Genomic DNA, 17,054 nt, shown 5'->3' on the forward strand with positions numbered 1-17,054 from the left:
CGTGCCCTGCCCGTGGGGCCGTATCCCAGCCCCGCCGCCGGCCGGGGGTCCCCCCTCAGCCCGCAGGATCGGGGGGCGGCAGTCCCGCCCCGCACCGGGCCAGGCCCCGCCCCCACCGCCGCCGCCGGCCAATAAAGAGCCGTCCCGCCTGGGCCCGCCCCTTCCCCGCTGTCATCACACTCCCGCACGTGGAGGGGGCGGGCCGTGGGCGGGGTCTCGGCGCCGTGATTTGTCGCCTATTGGCCGCGCGGCCCAGCGGCTCGCCCCACCCCGTGCCCTTCCCTGCCCAGCGAACCAATCAGCGCGCGGGAGGCGGGTGCAGGGGGCGTGTCCTCAGCGGCACCCGGAAGGAGCGGAGCAGCCGCGCACAGTCGGGGCCGCGGCGGCAGCGGCGGAGGGGGCGCTGGTGGGTCCGGCGGGGCCGTGGCGGGCAGGGCCGGGGGGCGCGGGGCACGACCGAGCTTCGGCGGGGACGGGTCGCCCGTGCGGCGTGCGAGGGGGTTCTTGCGCCCCATCTCCGCTGCCACCCCTCGGTTCCAGAAGGTTCGGAGGGGCGGTTGGGACCGGGGCCCCAGACCGCAGGGGCGAGCGGGAGCTGGGGGAGGTGCGACTAGGAGGGGCCGTGATCGGATAGAGTGGGGGTGGCCGTAAACGGAATGGGGGACTATGAGCGGGAGGGGACCGTGACCAAGATGGGGATCTCTGAGCTGGAGAGATCGTAACCGGGATGGGGGTCTGTGAGTGTGGGGGGATTGTGACTGGGGTGGGGAACTGTAGCCGGGGCACTCGGGCCGGCAAAGGGGCTGGCACTGGCGGCGGCTGTGGCAGGAGGTGCCGGGGCGGGGGGCAGGCGGCGGTGTGATTGCAGAGCGACTTCGGGGGTGGGGGAGGGTGCCCGGGGAACTGAGGCTTCGGGAGGGCTGCGTCTGGCAGAGGCAGGTGTGGGGGGAGGCGGGAGCGACCGAAGCGGGGTGCAGGCTGTGCTGCAGGGTGTCCCCGATCCTGGCTCCCCATTCCCCGGCACCTCAGGGAGGCTGCGCTGCCCCTGGTCTCGCTCCCCAGGGCCACGTCCTCTGCGCTGTGACATGGTCAGGGACAGCCTGTCCGCGGCTCTGCCTGCACGGTGGGGCCTCCTCCTCTTCTTCTTCCTCCCGCGGGCATCAGCTCCTGCCCAGCTGGGCAGTGGTGGGTTGTCCCCCAGGACAGCCCGCGGCGGTGGGGCCGGGTCTCTCCGGGGCCGCGGGAGGCGCGGCTCGGGCGGCACCTGCCCCGGGGGTCACTTGCCAGGCCCCGGCGTGGGGCTGCGGGGTGGGCGCCGGGGCGGATGTGAACCCCGGCATCCGCCGCCCTCTGGTGACAGCCAGCCGCGGGCGGAAGGGCCCGTCCGGGACAGTCACGCACCCGAAATCAGCAGCTGCCGACCTAGCGAGGTTTTCAGGCGTTTTATACAGAAATCGCGCAGGCGGTGTGCGCTGGGTAGCCCGGGTGTCACGTTTGGGAAGGCAGAGGGAATGGCTGCGCGGTGGGTGCTGGGGAGGTGGGCTTGCTCACAACCCACCCGTGAAGGTGATCCATCAGTACGAGGGGCAGGCACTTAACCTCCGCGGTTTCCATACTCCTTTTATTATTTTTCTTCGAAAGAAGGAATGTGGAATTTGCAGATGCTGTGGAAAGTGTATGGTAGAGGAATCTTATACTCTAAATTTAAATTTTAAAAATAATTTCCACTCGTTGCCTTTTTAAAAACATCAGACAACTAGAGATCTGCTTACAGACGTGCCCTCTCCCTGAATCGTGTCTGTGGCATCAGCAAAGAGGGGAAATTGGGAAATTGTGGAGAGTGTAGCAGACTTGAACCCTGACACGAAGCAGTGTCTTGGCAAGCTTGGTAACACGAGGAGGTGAACAAGGTCCGGCAGGTGACACAGAAGAAAACTCTCAATGTGATAGTGCTGTGGTTGTTTTTGACAGGGCTGGGCTTTAGGTTGAGGAGCAGGAGAATGAAGTCATCCTGTAAAGCCTTGTCACCGCCTTGTTTCGCAGCAGCAAGTTCCTGTGGTGCGGGTCTCGGCGTGAGCGTGTGGCGGGGCCCTGATGGGGACTCTACATGTCCGAGCATGCAGTCCCTGCACTAGAACAGGGCACTGGTGGGAGCTGGCAGGGCTGAGGGTTTTGGACGGGATTGGTTCTGAGGGACGCTGCTGCCACAGAGTGTGTTGCCAGGGAGTCAGCACTTGCCCTCGCCTGACTCCCAACCCCTGCTCCCATAACATTCGGCTGTAACACTGGGTTCCTGTGGACTCTGGTGGGGCCTTCCATGTAGCCTGGGGTGGTCAGGACAGCTGTGGTCGCTGTACAGTGGTAGTCCTTGGTGAGCTGGGCTTGTGGACCAAGGTCCAGCCACAGTTGGAGCAGTGCTGGGGCTGGTTCAGCTGTGCTAGTCTTGTTTCTGTTCCCTATGTGAGAGGTTTCTTATCCACTGAAAGAAGGAAAGCTGGTGGGGTCACTGCGCTGTGGGAACTCTGCTATTCAGAGGTGTGGCTTGCTGAAGAGCTCTCTTGCTTCCCTGCTTTTGCAGCAAGTTGTGCAGAGCAATTCTCCAGGCTCTATTTTTCATGTCTGTCCTTTCCAGAAGTGGCCTTTAGGGAATTAAAGATATTTTAAATTTTACTCGTAGGGCTGCTCTTTCCCTCCTGTTGGCTTGAAATTGGATGAAGGCCACAGCCCCTACCCCTCCCCTCGGCTGAGCTTTCTCAACCCCTCTGCCCTCACCTCTCTTCTCTCTCTGAGCATGCAGAGCAGGAGGAGGAAGTTCCCTCCCTGTATTCAAGGGACCTCTGAGGGCAGAGAAGCACATCTTTGTCCCTGGTCTTCCTCCTTGCTCCGTGCTACAGGCTGCTTGCCCTGGCACATTTCTGCATGACTGTGCTAAGTATCAGAGGCCAGATACCCAAACTTTGCTGTCTGAAGGTGATTGAAGGGGATAGTTATTGATCTGAGTCTTCAAAGTCAAAGACTCTTGGCTCTTCCCAAGTCCTTTACATGTTCTTACTGCTCTGGGCCTGCCCATGTTTGTCCTCTGCTAGATCTGGTTGGCACCTTCGTGTGCTGTGTGGAAATGCACCATGCCTGGGGGCCAGGACACTTCCTGATGCAGAAAAAGAAAACCTGTTGTTGGTAGGTATGCGACCACAGACATGAAAGGAGAAAGTGGAGCCATATGGTTAGAAAAGTGGTGTCCTCAGCATGCTGTCAATGGAGCTGTAATCAAATTATCAGAGGCTTTGGTAGCTGGAGGAGTTAATGAGTTTGGTTTGAAACAAGATGGGTGTGAAGGGCAGCATGGGAGAAATCCTGAAAGGAGATATTTGTATGCTGGCAAATAGGTTGCTGCAGGTTAGTGAGATTGTTGCAGGTTACTTTGTGAGAGTCTTCTGTGAGAGGCTTTTGCCTGGTGTCTCTCCACGTTGCATAATTCTCAGGGACCCTCTTCCTCCAAGGAGCTGTGTGGGTCTCTGTGTCCTGGTAATGCCATGTTACCATGTGTCTGATCCTCCCATCTGTCTGCAGCGCCTGGCTCCTCTGCTCCCGGGAACCTATTTTCTGATCAGCTCAATTCCTTTGTTATTTCATTTTGCTTTTGCCTGTGAGCAAGTGAGCCAGATGAATATAACCTCCAGAGAACTCGGTCTCACAAAGTTTGAGGCCTGCTTTAAAAATTATTTTCTTTGACAGGGAAATGTTTCTGTTCATCCTTCCTTTGCCTTTGCCCCTCTCTTTCAGTTTCCCTTGCTTGGCCTGTGAATGACCAGCTGCCAGTTAACATGTTTTCCCCTGTTTCCATCTGCATCTTCAGCTGGTTGTGAATCCTGAATGAAGAGCAGCTGGGCTCACATGCTCTGCATTTCAGAGAGCTTTTTCAGGACTGGCCAGTGGTTTGCAGTCATACTTGCCTGTGGCCTGGACAGCCCCCCAGCTAAGCAGCATGATGGTAGAATAATACTTGGATGGGAAACCTTCAAAGGAGTCCTGTGTGCTGCAAAATGGGAAGGTAGTGATTCAGCTGGAAGTGCTTTTTGTAATGAATCCATGTCCCGGGCCAGGGCTGATGTCAGCCCTGTGATTCTTGTTGGAAGTGAACAAAGATGCAAAGCCCTTTATGCAAGAGCTGAGGTGGTAATCCAGATCTCCTGGCCTTGGTCCATTTGGGGTAGTTGCATTCTTCCTGGGTAGTGTTTTCAACCCATCCCTGTCAGATACATTGCCATCACTTCCTGTGCTGCTGCAGTATGTGGGTGGCAGTACTTCAGCCATGTCCAAAGCAATTCTTGTCACTGCTCAGGCTCAGCATGTTTTGAGCCTTCTCTGAAAGACAGTGTGCTAGAGCAGGGACTTGGTGGAGGGTTTTCAATATAGGTTTATTTTTACATACACACATGCTGCATTTACTGGGGGTTGTTGTGATAATAGACTCTCCAAAACGATAGCCCTTGTGCATAGCTGATAGTTTCGAGGTGGGACTTCTCCTGGGATGCCATTCCAGGTGTCATTAAGCAAAAACATTCTGGGTGCCCGCAGGACTGTTTTAAGGGCTGAAGCCCCAGTAGGGTAGTGTGGCCATGCCTCCCTACACCACGGTGTGAAGGCTGTGCTTCTGGGGTACCAGCAGCTTGTCTGCCCGCAATGCTCTGCTCCCCGACACGGCAGCTCTGGTCACAGCTGGGCTGAACTGTGGTGGTGCTGCAGCATGGTTGCCTGTGTGGATGGTCAGGCTAGGGAGCAGGGACTGTCTCACAGCAGCTTTTGCCCATCATGTCTGCAGCCAGGGGGAGGTCAGGCCGGACCCTGGAGAGGCTGCTACCATCCTGGTTTTCAGGACCTGCTGCGGGAACCATGCATGAGGACCTAGCCCCCACAAAGTGTGATCTCTAGTGGTCTGCAGTTACAGCACTGGGAGCCTGGGGAGGAGACTTAAACAACATCTTTGTGATGGTGTTGGCAGGCTTCTTGGAGATTTCTATTAAGCAATTGTCATTTTCTCCCTTCCCTGTAGCCTGGGAAACGCTGCGGCGTTGGATTTGTCTTGGTCTGTTTGGGTTGTTGGGAGGGGTGTCTCTCCAGCAGTGGAGTTTGTCCCTCCCTGCCCTGGCTCTGTGTTTCCATGGGGTGGCTTAGCAGGTGGCCTGTGGGGAGCACAGCCAGCGCCTGCTCTTGCAGATAAACCATATGCCAGCGCACCCACTTGAGTAGTACAGCAAAGCCTGTGTGGTGGAGAAACCTACAGCTGCGTGGGTGGACAAGAACAAACCCAAAGGCACAGAAAGGCCTTTATTTCCCACTGAAATCTGGGAAGGGAGATCGTGGATTGACCTCAGCAGCTCTCTCTGGAGAACCAACTGTGTGCCCACATGGAGTCATGCAGGGAGCTGGGGGTAGCTGGAACCCAGGAGGGAATCAGGGCTGCAGCTGGAGGGGCAGCCTCAGCAGTGGTAAAAGATGTGGTGGGATCTTTGAGCTCGTGGGGTGCCTGAGGTCTCTCACTTCTGTTAAAGGGCCACTAATTCACTTGGCTTGGATGAGCAGTTACTGCCTACCCAGTGTTCCAGCTGAACCTGTGTGTGGGGACTTGTCTTTCCAGGTGACTCAAGACAGCCAGAACAAGCAACCTCAAGGCCACACTGCAAGGGGTGACAGCTGAGAGCTGCCTTCTTTGTCTGCTTCAGAGGTTAGCAACCACACTGAGGTTAGCAACTTTCAAACATCACTGATTTCCCTTCCCTCATCAGGGCTGTGCGGAGAAACAAGGAACTCTGCTCTTCTCCCCTTGGCTCACAGGGATAACTCTATAAAACAGATGTCACCCAGGTGAGGTTCTCCCACAGCCAAGGTTTTTTGGGTGCTCCTGCATCCCACTTGGCTGTCAGCATGGCAAAGGGAACCTGGACGTGTGGAACCAGTGCTTCTAAGACTGTTGGACCCTGAACATAGTCATCAGGAACTCAAGGGTGGTGTGTTCTAAACCTTTGGGAACTTGCAGTCTCTGCTGTTTACCACACTCATCCTTCTGCATGCCAGCAGGATTGAATTTTCCAGCTGCAGCTCTCTGCTGTCCTTCACCTGAACCCAGCTGAGACTTTACCCAGAGCTTGTGGCAGATGTAATTGTGTTTTCTATTAGAGGCATTTGGGTTTTCCCTGCATTTTCCCAGGATTTTGTATCTTGGCTTTGGTGTGTGACGCTCAGAGGAAGTGTTTCAGGAGGACCAGCAGTTTTTGTGCTGCCACTGGCAAGAAATATTACCTGCTCCACGGTAACCAGCCTGGAGCAGCCTGACATGGCTGTGAGCTTCCTGCCCAGTCCATGGATGCTTGTGTGCCAGCCTTGAATCCAGCAGTGCTTGCCCCACCTGCCCAGTGTGCTCTCACCTGGAAGGGAGCCCTCATCAGGACTGTGCCTAAGGCAGGACAAGCTGAACCCTTCTCTCACCCCGAGCTCAGGTGTGATTTGGCCAGGAGAGATTATATGGGGAAGACATCTTTAGGATGCGTGGCTGCCCAGGCTCTGCAGCTCTTCCTCTGAAGTGTCTGCCAGGGAAGTTGGGACCAGTCCAGGGGCAGCTGGAGACTGGGCCTCAGGCCATCTCTTCCTTCAGCCTGATGCTAAGTGGTACCCACAGTGTGTCAGGCAGGGATAGATTTACTTGAAGATGGAGGAAAGAAAGAAGAAGTCCTTTGCTCTTGCCAGTGCTCTGTGCTGCAGATTACCAATCACACAGTGCAGTGGCAGCAGGGTTTATCCAGCTGAGTTGTGGCATTCACTAGTACCTGTTCCATGATGGGATTTTATATCTCTCTTAGTGATGAGAGGCATAGCAAAGACCAGAAAAATGGTTTGCTCCCAGTTCTGCTGGAGCTGCTTGTAGATCCCAGTCCACTAATTTCACAGCAACCTCTCAGAGCTCCACTGCCTTTTAAAAAGGGGCATTTTAACACAGGGCTTACCACAGAATCATATTAAAGCTTGGTTTGGAAGGGACCGTGAAGATCACATTCCAACCCTCTGCCATGGGCCAGGGCCGCACAATAGACGAGGTTGCTCAGGCCCCCATCCAACCTGTCCTTGAATACTGCCAGGAAAGGGGCGTCCACAGCTTCTCTGGGCAATTTGTGCCAGTGCCTCACACTCGTCTGGCTTAGTATAGGATCCACTTTTCTCCCACCCTTCCATGTTAACCAATTAGTTTAATGTCTTCATGGACAGCAAATCTCCCCTTTATGTGTAAAGCAGCAGCTTTTCCTGTTGCTTGGCCACAGCATGAAGCTGTTCTTTGGTTTGTGTATCACCTTTCCCAGGTGATATCAGTGAGTTTATATTTGGGCTGAATTATCAATTTTGGTTCCATTTAGTGCAGCTGGCAGTAGTCTGGAAACTGATATAGCTTGCAGAACAATGGACAGAATAGCAGTGCCTCTCTCTTGGAATGGGATGGAACCCTGTACTGAGAAACGTAACAAATGGGCAAAGTGGAGTTTATATCTTCAACAGAACACAGTCAGCCTAAGATCTTCCAGCCTTCTCTTGGTGTGTGTAGGCTACCCTTGCCCCAGAGTCTGGTGTAGCACTAGGTCATCTTTCACTGAAAACCACAAGAAAATGCTGCCTTCTCCCTCGAACTGGGACTCTGGGCTCCTGTGGATATTGGCACTGGAGTTATGCAAGGAATCCCCTATTTGCCCTACCATCTCAGTTGCAAATAGGTCGGACATTCAAAGATCCTGTTCATGGGAGTGTTGGGACAGCTGGATCCTTGTTCAGTTCTTGCTGCTCCCAAGAATGGAGCAGAGGATCATATGCTGAGGCTATTTTAGGTCTCTGAATGTTGCCAGTGTCCCTCTGAGCTCCTATTTGTGTGCAATCCTATGGCTTCCTGCTAAGGTCTGTGTGAGAATCCTGTATCCTCATGTGTGAAGGTTTTGCTATGGGCACAGCGTCCCAGGGGTTAGGAGGAACTTTGAATTCCTCACTTACCTCAACATCTAAACCATATCAGCTGTGAACCCTGTTTCTAACCTTTAGCTCCGAACATCCCTTGGACCTTGCTTAGCAGATGCCCGCTTGTTGCCTGGTGGGAAGCTGGCTGCAGCTTTCCAGTCTTTTCCTGCCAAAAATGCAGCATCTTTCCTGTATGCAGCAGTTGATTCTTGTTGTCTCAGACAGGAGCATGCATTGCCAAAAACAGTCTTCCACAAAACCTCTAGGTGTGGAAATATTCAAAGCTCACAGCTGAGTGAGATGAGATGAGATCCTGGCTGTGGCCATCTCTGTGTGGCTGGATGGCTACTTGCCATCTGCCACCACCATCCTCCAGCGTGGCACAGGGTGAGGCCTCCTGGCCTCTTCCTTCTTGGTACACCCAAGACTTTTGGCTTCCCTGCAGTTTTTGGTTTCCACCTGCTCAGGTAATTTTTCAGCAGTGCTGAGCATTGCTGAGTTTCATGTTGAGGCAAGATGTGGCTCTGCAGTTTTGGCCCATCTTTATTTTTAGCTGTGTAAGGCATGGTTGATGGTATCAGAAGGAAGTTACACGGCCTCCAGAGCTCCATGAGTCATCCTGGATCAGGACCGAGGCTTTGCTAGCTTCTGCTATAACCCTCATGTGATGTAACTGGTTGTGGGAAAAGGCAGAACAGAGAGAGAAGCAGAGCTTTTAGGAGGGGTTTTTGTTGTTGTTTTTGTCTGCAAAGTTGTTGAATTTATGTATGAACTTATGAAATATATTGACAGGTATCACTCCTGAGTGTGGTTCAAGAGGGTCGTTTGTCTTCCCCTTGTGGCTTGTGCCTGTGTGAGAGAGGTGACAGGGAGAGGAGTTCTGCTTACCACCCAGCATGGGTAACTGTTTAATGGCACTTAGCAATGGTAGGGAGGAGTTTTTAGGGCAAGAAACAAAGCAGGATCCTTTGAATTCAATCAAGTCACAGTGAGATTTGGTGCAGCAGTACAGACTTGCCTGAAGTGGAAACTGGAGCTGAAGAGCAGAGGCTTAGGAGGTGCCTGCCAGTTTGCAGCAAGAAGAGTTTGAGCAAGGCAAACTGGCTCAAACCCCATTCCCATCAGATCTGGTGCTACTGCAATGTAGGAAGAGCTCCTGTGTCTTTCTGACCTGCAGGCAGCTGAGTTGGGCGGAGCTGGGCAGGGACTACATGTCACCCCCATGGAGCAGGCCCTGTGGAACAGATGGGGATGTTGAAGCATCCCTACCTGCCACAGCACTAAGGAGATGCAGCTAAAAAGTCCCTTATTCCCAAAATCTGTCAGTGTGGCTCTCCTGTGCCTTGCCTTGATAATAGACAAGGTGGGGCGCAATGCACCTGGGTCCAGAGCGGGGTCCTTGCCCCTGAGGTGCACAGGGGTGGGGGCTTGTGAGAATGGGCTTCCACCTCTGCCCCCTTTCCTTCCTTGGTGACGGTGCTGCCTTTTAGGAGTATGTTGAGGCTTTTGGGTGTTTTACGTGTGGAGCAGCAGGGAGAGGACAAACAAGGGGAAACAGAGACCAGGGGAGCATGCTGGAGGGTATTGAGGGTATGGCAACTTGCCACTAGCAGCATCACTGACAAGGCAGAGGAGCAGTCGGGCCAATGTGCAAGGTGTCACAGCCCTCAGTGCCAAGCCCAGTCCCAGCTGTGCCATGGGCTTGGCACCCCTGGGCTCCTGCCTGACAATCTGGCGTCTGGATCTGTTCTCCTCTGGCAGCAGCCTCAGGGTGAGTGGCCAGGGGTGTTCTGTCCATCCTTTCCCCTCTTTAGCCCCTTGCTGAGGTGTGGGGAGACAGCTCCTGTTTATAGACCTGTTTGGTTTGAAGCCCTGAGCTGCAGAGCAGGCTCAGCCAGCAACAATCCATCCTCTTGATCCCCCTCACTGTACCATGGAAGAAAACAAGTCATTCTGTTGCCCTTACTTACCCTCAGTTAATCAATGTCAGTGGCTCCAGCCGTGACTGCACCTTCCCAGGATGCCTGGCCCTGTGCTGTGCTGCTCTGTCCACCTTGCACAGCCAGTTTGCCTTGCTCCAGGGTATCTGTGCCCTGAGGGACAGCAGACACTCTTGTGACCCCTCTGATATGGTCTGAGTCCATCCTGTGGGGCAGGTAAAGGAGAAGTTAAACATTTTTGAAGCTGCCTTTGGGTAGACCACTTACCAGATCCTGGTAAGACAGGTGGCTCCTGTTGGTGAAGGGGAAATCATGCACTTACTAGCAGAGGGAGTGGATCAGGAAGCCATCTCCAGCCTGGCCATAATGTGAGTGTGACTGAGACCTGACCTGTCATCCATTATATGCCTAAAGGCCTGGATGTAAGCCAGGGAAAAGGACCTGCTGGCAGCGAGCAGAGCTTGCTCGTGTCAACATGGATGACAGTGTGAGCTGTAAACCTCTCTCATTACACCTCTCAAAGGTCACTGCTGGCAGCGAGCTGCAACACCTTGCCCACAGCTCTGTGCCCAGCCCAGAGTGAGAGGGGAACAATGATCTTGGAGATATATGGAGGTTATATGTGGGCTTGCCTTGGGTTGGCACATGCTGCTCAAGTGCCTGTGGCCAGAGTCTGTGTGGGACTAGGGTGTTCAGTCAAAAATGCATGGGAAAGGATGCCTGTCTGTGAGCTACACAAACAGCTATGCACTCACAAGTGTCATAATCCTTGCTTGAGCTGTGACCCCTCCTTTCCAGGGTACGAGGCCTCATGTATTGCCCTGAAAACCATTTCATCTTTTCCAGTATCCCCTAGTGTCCTTCTGTGATGTAGGGTTACTGTAAGATCTGTACAGACTGCCCACTTCTGTCCAGTTTTGCAGTTTCAGTCATCTTAAAACTGCCAAATAGTCTAGACTTGTTTGCACAATGTTCACTGGACTCCAGACCCTGGTGTTCCCAAGGGAGGGCAAACAAGGAGGTGGAAGCTGGAATATGGAGCTCTGGGAAAGCTGCCCATGGCGGGCAGCAGTCTACTTCCTCCCTCTCACTTCCAACAGGTTCCTTCTGTGTTCAGAGGGGAACAGCTTGCTCTGCACTAGGGTCTGGAGCTTCCTTCCCATGGAGGAACCTGGGATGCTGGTACCTGATGCTGAAGGCAGTTTTGGGCCAGCAGCTCGAGCACTGCCTTTCATATATGTGATCTTCAGCACTTGGTGTGAGACTTGGTGTTACATTATATTATGGGCGGAGGTGATGGCAGAGCATGGTAAAAGTCCATGGAGCCACACTGTAGTTCCCTCTGACCCCACTTTTCACGGCTGGTGGTTTCTCATCTTTCCTCTGGACCAAGGCCCCAGGATGTGCTATGAAATATCATGGAGTGATGCAGAGCCCGGCAGATGAGGCTCTGGGTCATATGTGTGTGTTGGGGTGGGAATTGGCATTTTCTAGGGCAGAGGATGTTTTCTCTTATATCATTTGTAAAACACCTTGCCTGCCAAGATCACTGTCCAAGGCTCAGTCTCTTGGGTGCTCTTGGGTGATCCCATGAGTTACAGCCATGTCATCTTTGAAGTGCTGCCCCCTCTTTTTCTATCTTACGTGTTCATACTATACAGTTTTAAGCACAAGGAACCAAAAAAACCTAAAGGTATTGGAGTCATATACTCTGCTGCTGATTTGGGGAGGAATTAAGAGAGGCAGTGCTGGAATAAACATTTATTTATTTAAGGGAGAGGCAGCCAAGAGTGATTTCCTCCTGGCTGAGCCATGGTGTTGAAGCTGGGAGAGTGCTGTGTGGGTTACGTGCTGCTTTGCTTTGCCTCTGCCATTACTTGAGACATGTCCAGGTAATAATGACTGTAATCAGGTGGGGACACCATCCTGAACAGTGCCACGCTGAAAAATTGGACAGTGCCCTGTGGGACGTCAGGAACAACCTGCATGCTGCTGCTCTGGGAAGAGTGGTGGGGATTTCAGAGAGAGGTGATAGATCAGTGGAACCAAGGGGAAACTTTGACTTTGTGGGTGTTTCTACTGAATTCCCTAAATTGTGAGAAGGTAGCTGAGTCCAGCTGTGCTGTACAGATTGTCTGGAAGATGCATGGAGAATGGCTTGCAAGATCTTACTCTTAGCTCCACTCAGGCTGGGAGAAAATGCCTGGATGCCATGTACCAGGGTTTTCTTATTGCCAGTCAGTGCTGCTGGAGCTGTCAGGACAGCACTGCCACTCAGCCCTTTCTGTACCAGCGTTTGCATTGCTGATGAGATTAGCATAGCTGAGCCTGCAGTGGACAACGGCGGAATTCTCAAGATCCTCTCTGCTGTGGCTGCCAGCAAAATAAAGCAGTTATGGCATCAACTAGACAGTATGAGCTTTGCTTTCACTTCATCTTTAACAGCAGCAAAAGCTAAAAATACAAGCTGTTTTTGAGGAACTAGAATATTCTCAGGCTTTTCATCCAGGTCTGGTTTGCTGACCTCTTTCCTAGGCTGACAGTCTGGGATCTTATGGTATTTGCAATGATCTGTTCTGGCCATGTGATAAATCTGGAGAGAACTGAAAAATTGGTGGCATCAATCTGCCACCCTGAAAGTGCACTTCTTGCTGCTGTGCCTGTTCCCTGTAACCAAAGGCTGTTTTGTGGCTAAGATTGTTGAGGAAACAGACTTACAGCTCTCCTCTTTCTTCTGTGCAGCAATTTCCCTGGCAGTAGGGGAAATTGTCAGTAGGGATTGACATCAGTAGGGATGGTTTATTACAGATTTTAGCTGTTTAATTCTGTTTTCCTACAATACGACAACGTTGGAGTAACTGAGCAAAACGCAATGATGTTTCTGGAGGAAGGTTGCTATCAGAGGTCACCCCTGTAGCAGAGGCTGGAAGCAAGGAGGAACAGTTTACCAGGAAATGCCTATGTTCATGTACTGGGCACTGTTGGGAAGGAACAGGCATCTCACCCCTAAAGCATCCTCACTACAGGACTCCAAACAGTGCTGATGAAGCTGTTTGAGCAGCAGTGAGAATGCTGCCCTCCAGAGCCTGGGAAAGGTCTGACCAAAGTGGTGGTCTGGAGAGAAAAGACAAATGCTGTCCTTAAGTGAACCTTCAAGTGCTATTTTTGGAGTGGGCTTTGGGGGTTTTTTTGGTGGTGGGTTGTTTTTTTGTTTGTTTGTTTGGATTTTTTTGTTTGTTTTGTTTTTGTTTTGTTTTTGTTTGGTGTTTTGTTTTGTTTTGTTTTGTGGGCTGTGTTTTTTAATTACTTTTTAGTGGTGGTTTGGGCTTTTTTGGTACTGAAAAGAGAATGCATCGTTTGTGCAAATCCCTATATTGGCAAGAGAGAATTTCCTTTGGAGTGAGCTGGCCTGAAACTTGATACGTCTCTGATGTGTGTTAACAGAGAAATGAAAAGATAGTACCATAAAGTGATAGGGGATAATGAATTTCATCTAGTGTTATGTTGTCCTGGGAGATAGAGCTGGGGCAAGGGTATTGCAATAATGTTATGCTTTGCATGACAATAACAGCAAATACCACCTTAACACACTTCCCCAGGGAGGGGTGAAAGGGTCAGTTTTCAGAGAGTCCCCAGGAAGGTGGAGCAAGGCAATCCAGAAGACAGAAGCCTGGGAAAAGATGCCAGGAGACTTACAGATGAGCAGTGTGTAACAGCTGTACATTTTTTGCAGGTTGAATTCAGTTTTCCCATTCTTTGTTCCAGCTGAACTGGGCAATGCTGGGCTCTTAACCTCACTGCAATCTTGAGAAACATACTCAAGAAACCATAACTTTAATAACATTCATGAGATGTCTGACCTAGAGCCTGAATGAACAAATCTTGAACTTACCTGTCGACAAGGCAGATAGATGAGTGGTGGTTTGTTATTGCACCAATCAAGGATTTTAAAGGTCCTGCTGTGGGTGAACACTGCTGTAGACCCGGTCCTGGGAAGCTTTACTGGTTAGCAGGTCTTCAAAAGAGTTTCTGTAGGTGTATGTTAAAATCAGAGAGCCTGAGGTCAGTACCTGGAAACTTACCAGCTCCTAGAGCTGGGTCGAAGTATCAAGCCTTTACTCAAACACATGAGTCTTTTAAGGTAAAGAATGCCATGACTTGTTCTCAGTGAAGCATCCAGTCTCTTAGTTCTCAATGAAGCATCCATCCCCACCCACAGCCTTTTGAGACCTATGGCACTCTTCTGATTTATAAAGCTCTATCCAGGTCTTTAATTTTATTTTTTTTCTAGGCTGTGCTAAGTAACTGCATGTCCTGGTCCCCTCTCGTGGTCGAGAGCATGTGGATCAGTTTGTGTAGCGCAGCAGAAGTGAGTGCAGTTTGTATGGCCAGCAGCAGACTGGGGCCAACTTCTGCTTTAAGAGAGGTGGGAACAGGGGAGATTCACAATTGGGAAAGCTGCATGATGTAGAATATGTGGGTACCTTTTAATCCCCCCCCATCGCTGGGGTTCTCAGAGGTCTCTGTACCGTTCTTGCTCTACTCCCCGTGCTGTGCCAGGGTCTGGGGGCTGCCCACCCACTCTCTTTCCTCAGGGCAGGGCCAGTATGCTGTGACTCAGTTTCTCTGAAGCCTGAGGAGAAGGAAAGGGGTGGAGGAGGACCAGAAAGGGGCAGAGGGGAAGTTGCAGCAGCTAGTAGGAAATGGCATTTCAGGGTGCTGCAAGGTGGCCCTATCCCATCCTGTCTGCTGGGGTGGTGTTTTGGGGTGCAGTAGTACAAGCTGGCTCTGTCTGCCATGGAACTGATGTTTCAGGATCTTGTTGGGCAGCTCTATTCTGGCTGCAGAGGTGGCATTTTTGGCAGCCCTTGCTCCATACTGCCTTTTCCTGTGCCAGGGATCATGCTAGGAAGTGAGACCTGGCTGTACCTTCCATGGCCTCTGCATTCCCATGTCCGGGGAGTATGATTATGCGCAGTCCCATGGCACTGCTTCCCCAGCTTGTGACTTTGGGCTGCTAGTCAGGATGTGGGTCTGAGCTTATCTCAGACAAGGCAAGAAGTGTGTAGTAATAGCCTGGCATCCCTTGCTGCCTCTGATTTGCTACTGGTCATGGAGCAATGGCTCTACCTGGGGGCAGGAGCAGAGGAGTACTTGCAAGACTGATGGTGGGAGTGCCCAGTCCCAGCTGTTTCCTTCCTCATCCCTGTTCCTCTGTGTAACCCCAAATCTGCATGCAGGGAGCATATTTTTTAATAAACCTGCTGAACTGAGGGCAGGCAGAGCAAAACCAGAGAGACTATAAAGAGGTGTAAGCCCAAACCCTACCCGTGTTGCTGCAGCAGTGTGAGGCACAGTAGTTTGTAATGATCATGAGCATGGCCAGAGACATCCATCCCACCCTTGTGTGTATCTGATGCCTCCTTTGATCCTGCAGATTGTTAGTACAGCTCTTTTGTAAGTGGAAAGTAGATCCAGCTTCCTAAGGATGCTGCAAACTGCCTTGCTTCTGTGGAACTCACTTCATTTGAGGCAGTGCCCTAAGGGTTAAGCCATGGTTGTGGGACAGGGATTGTAACAGGAACAAAGAGAGCTTTTAAGGTCTGTGTTGGCCTAGGAATAGAGGGAATTGATTGAGCCTTTCCCAGTGTGTTGAATTAGGAAGGTCATGGAGATCTTTTTGCTGGGAGGCAGCAGCCTTTGAGGTCCCTGCTGGAAGTGGGACAATGAGAAAAAAAAATTGTGAAAATCAGTAAGAGCAACTTAGTGGAGAGCTTTAAGAGCAGGTGAAAACCAAAACTGTATCCTGGGGTTTACTCAGCCATAGTGACTGAACACAAGACTGGGTGCCTTCTCCCTGGGATTTTTGGGTGGTTTGGTTTTGCTCCACCTCTTTCCCCCTGTTGAATTTACAGCTGCCCCACACATGGCGCCTGAATTAGCAGTACCTCTGGTGTAACCAGAACTTGGGCCTCTCCAGCCTGCTCAGGGCTGGTGAAGGCAGCAGAGGGCAAAAGGCAGTGCCTGTTAAGGGAGGATGCAAAATGCAGGAGAGTCTCTGTTGCCAGTAGGGACATTTTGCCTTGACAGAAGAGGAAGATTCATCCCCACCTGAGCTAAAACCAGATTTTTCATGTCTAGTTGAGCAGGAAAGCCCAATTCTAGCTGGTTACCAAGCCCCTCTTAATGTTGTCTGCTCAGGGTGCCCGATGGGGCACAGCAGCAGAGGGTCCAGGAAAAGGAGCTAGGGAAGGGATGGATTGCAGAAACCTCTGTTTCCCTTCCTCCAGCAGATGAAAAGTGGACACAGGTAGTGTCTATCTTTAGCTTTGGATGGCATGAGCCCTTCAGCCAGCATATCCAAGATGTGCATGGGAAAAGGTGGTTTTGTCCTTAAAACATTCAGGTTTTAAGTGCCAGCCTAGCCGGCATTTGGCCATTCAGCCCCATCCACATGCACAGTGCACACTTTGATCTGATGTTTTATTTAATATAATTCTACTTCTGATCTTTATGTTGGATCAGATGACCTCAGATGTGATTTTTGGAGCAAAGGACTGTTTGGGTTCCGCCTGGGAGATGAAAGCTGGTTCCAGGCAATATCCCATGAAGGTCTCTGCAGCCACCACCTAAATTAGCAGCCTAGAGGCTTCTCTACTTTTATAAGCACTAGAAGGGCAGGACTCTGGGAGCACAGAGCTGCATGAGAAGGGGCGCTTGTTTTGGAGCTCTCAGATACCAAAACATCTGTTCACCTTGGTAGCCAGCCTGTTCTTAGGGTCATTCTCTATGCATTTGTCCCAGTAACCAGGAGCTGTTTCAGCAGAGGCATCAACTTAATGGACTGGTTGCTGCTTAGCATTGTCTTTGAGAAGGCCTGAATTCCTTCATCTGTTGTTGCTCCAAATCCTCTCTTCTTACCCTGTCCTTTGACTCCACCTGTATTGCGGAAGCTTGCCACTAACAAACATAAAGATGGATAACTGGGCTCCTCTCTGCTGGTAGTTCCCAGGTTGCTGACATGGAATGTGCTGTTTGAAGCAGCAGGGACTACTCACTGTGTTCTGGGTAAACATTCTCCCACTCTTTTCAGCCACCCAGGCTGCAGAAGGGGAACGTGAG

At 51.7% G+C, this 17,054-nt stretch overlaps 1 protein-coding gene across 10 annotated transcripts in view; it reads left to right on the plus strand.

Moving 5' to 3' along the window:
- Window positions 1-323: 323 nt before the first annotated feature.
- ATOSB (atos homolog B) overlaps window positions 324-17,054 on the plus strand; it is a 39,752-nt gene continuing 23,021 nt past the window's right edge. For 2 of the 10 annotated variants that reach the window (XM_040091095.2, XM_040091097.2), the window contains exons 1-2: window positions 342-406; window positions 5,639-5,725. The gene's annotated coding sequence lies outside the window, so the exon portion shown is untranslated. Of the gene's footprint in view, window positions 407-693; window positions 734-1,372; window positions 1,431-5,638; window positions 5,744-17,054 lie in introns of those variants that run through there. The other 8 variants (XM_040091096.2, XM_040091098.2, XM_040091094.2 and 5 more) reach the window with 8 other exon arrangements.

This window comes from Hirundo rustica, chromosome Z, assembly GCF_015227805.2.
Source record: "Hirundo rustica isolate bHirRus1 chromosome Z, bHirRus1.pri.v3, whole genome shotgun sequence".
Taxonomy (NCBI): domain Eukaryota; kingdom Metazoa; phylum Chordata; class Aves; order Passeriformes; family Hirundinidae; genus Hirundo; species Hirundo rustica.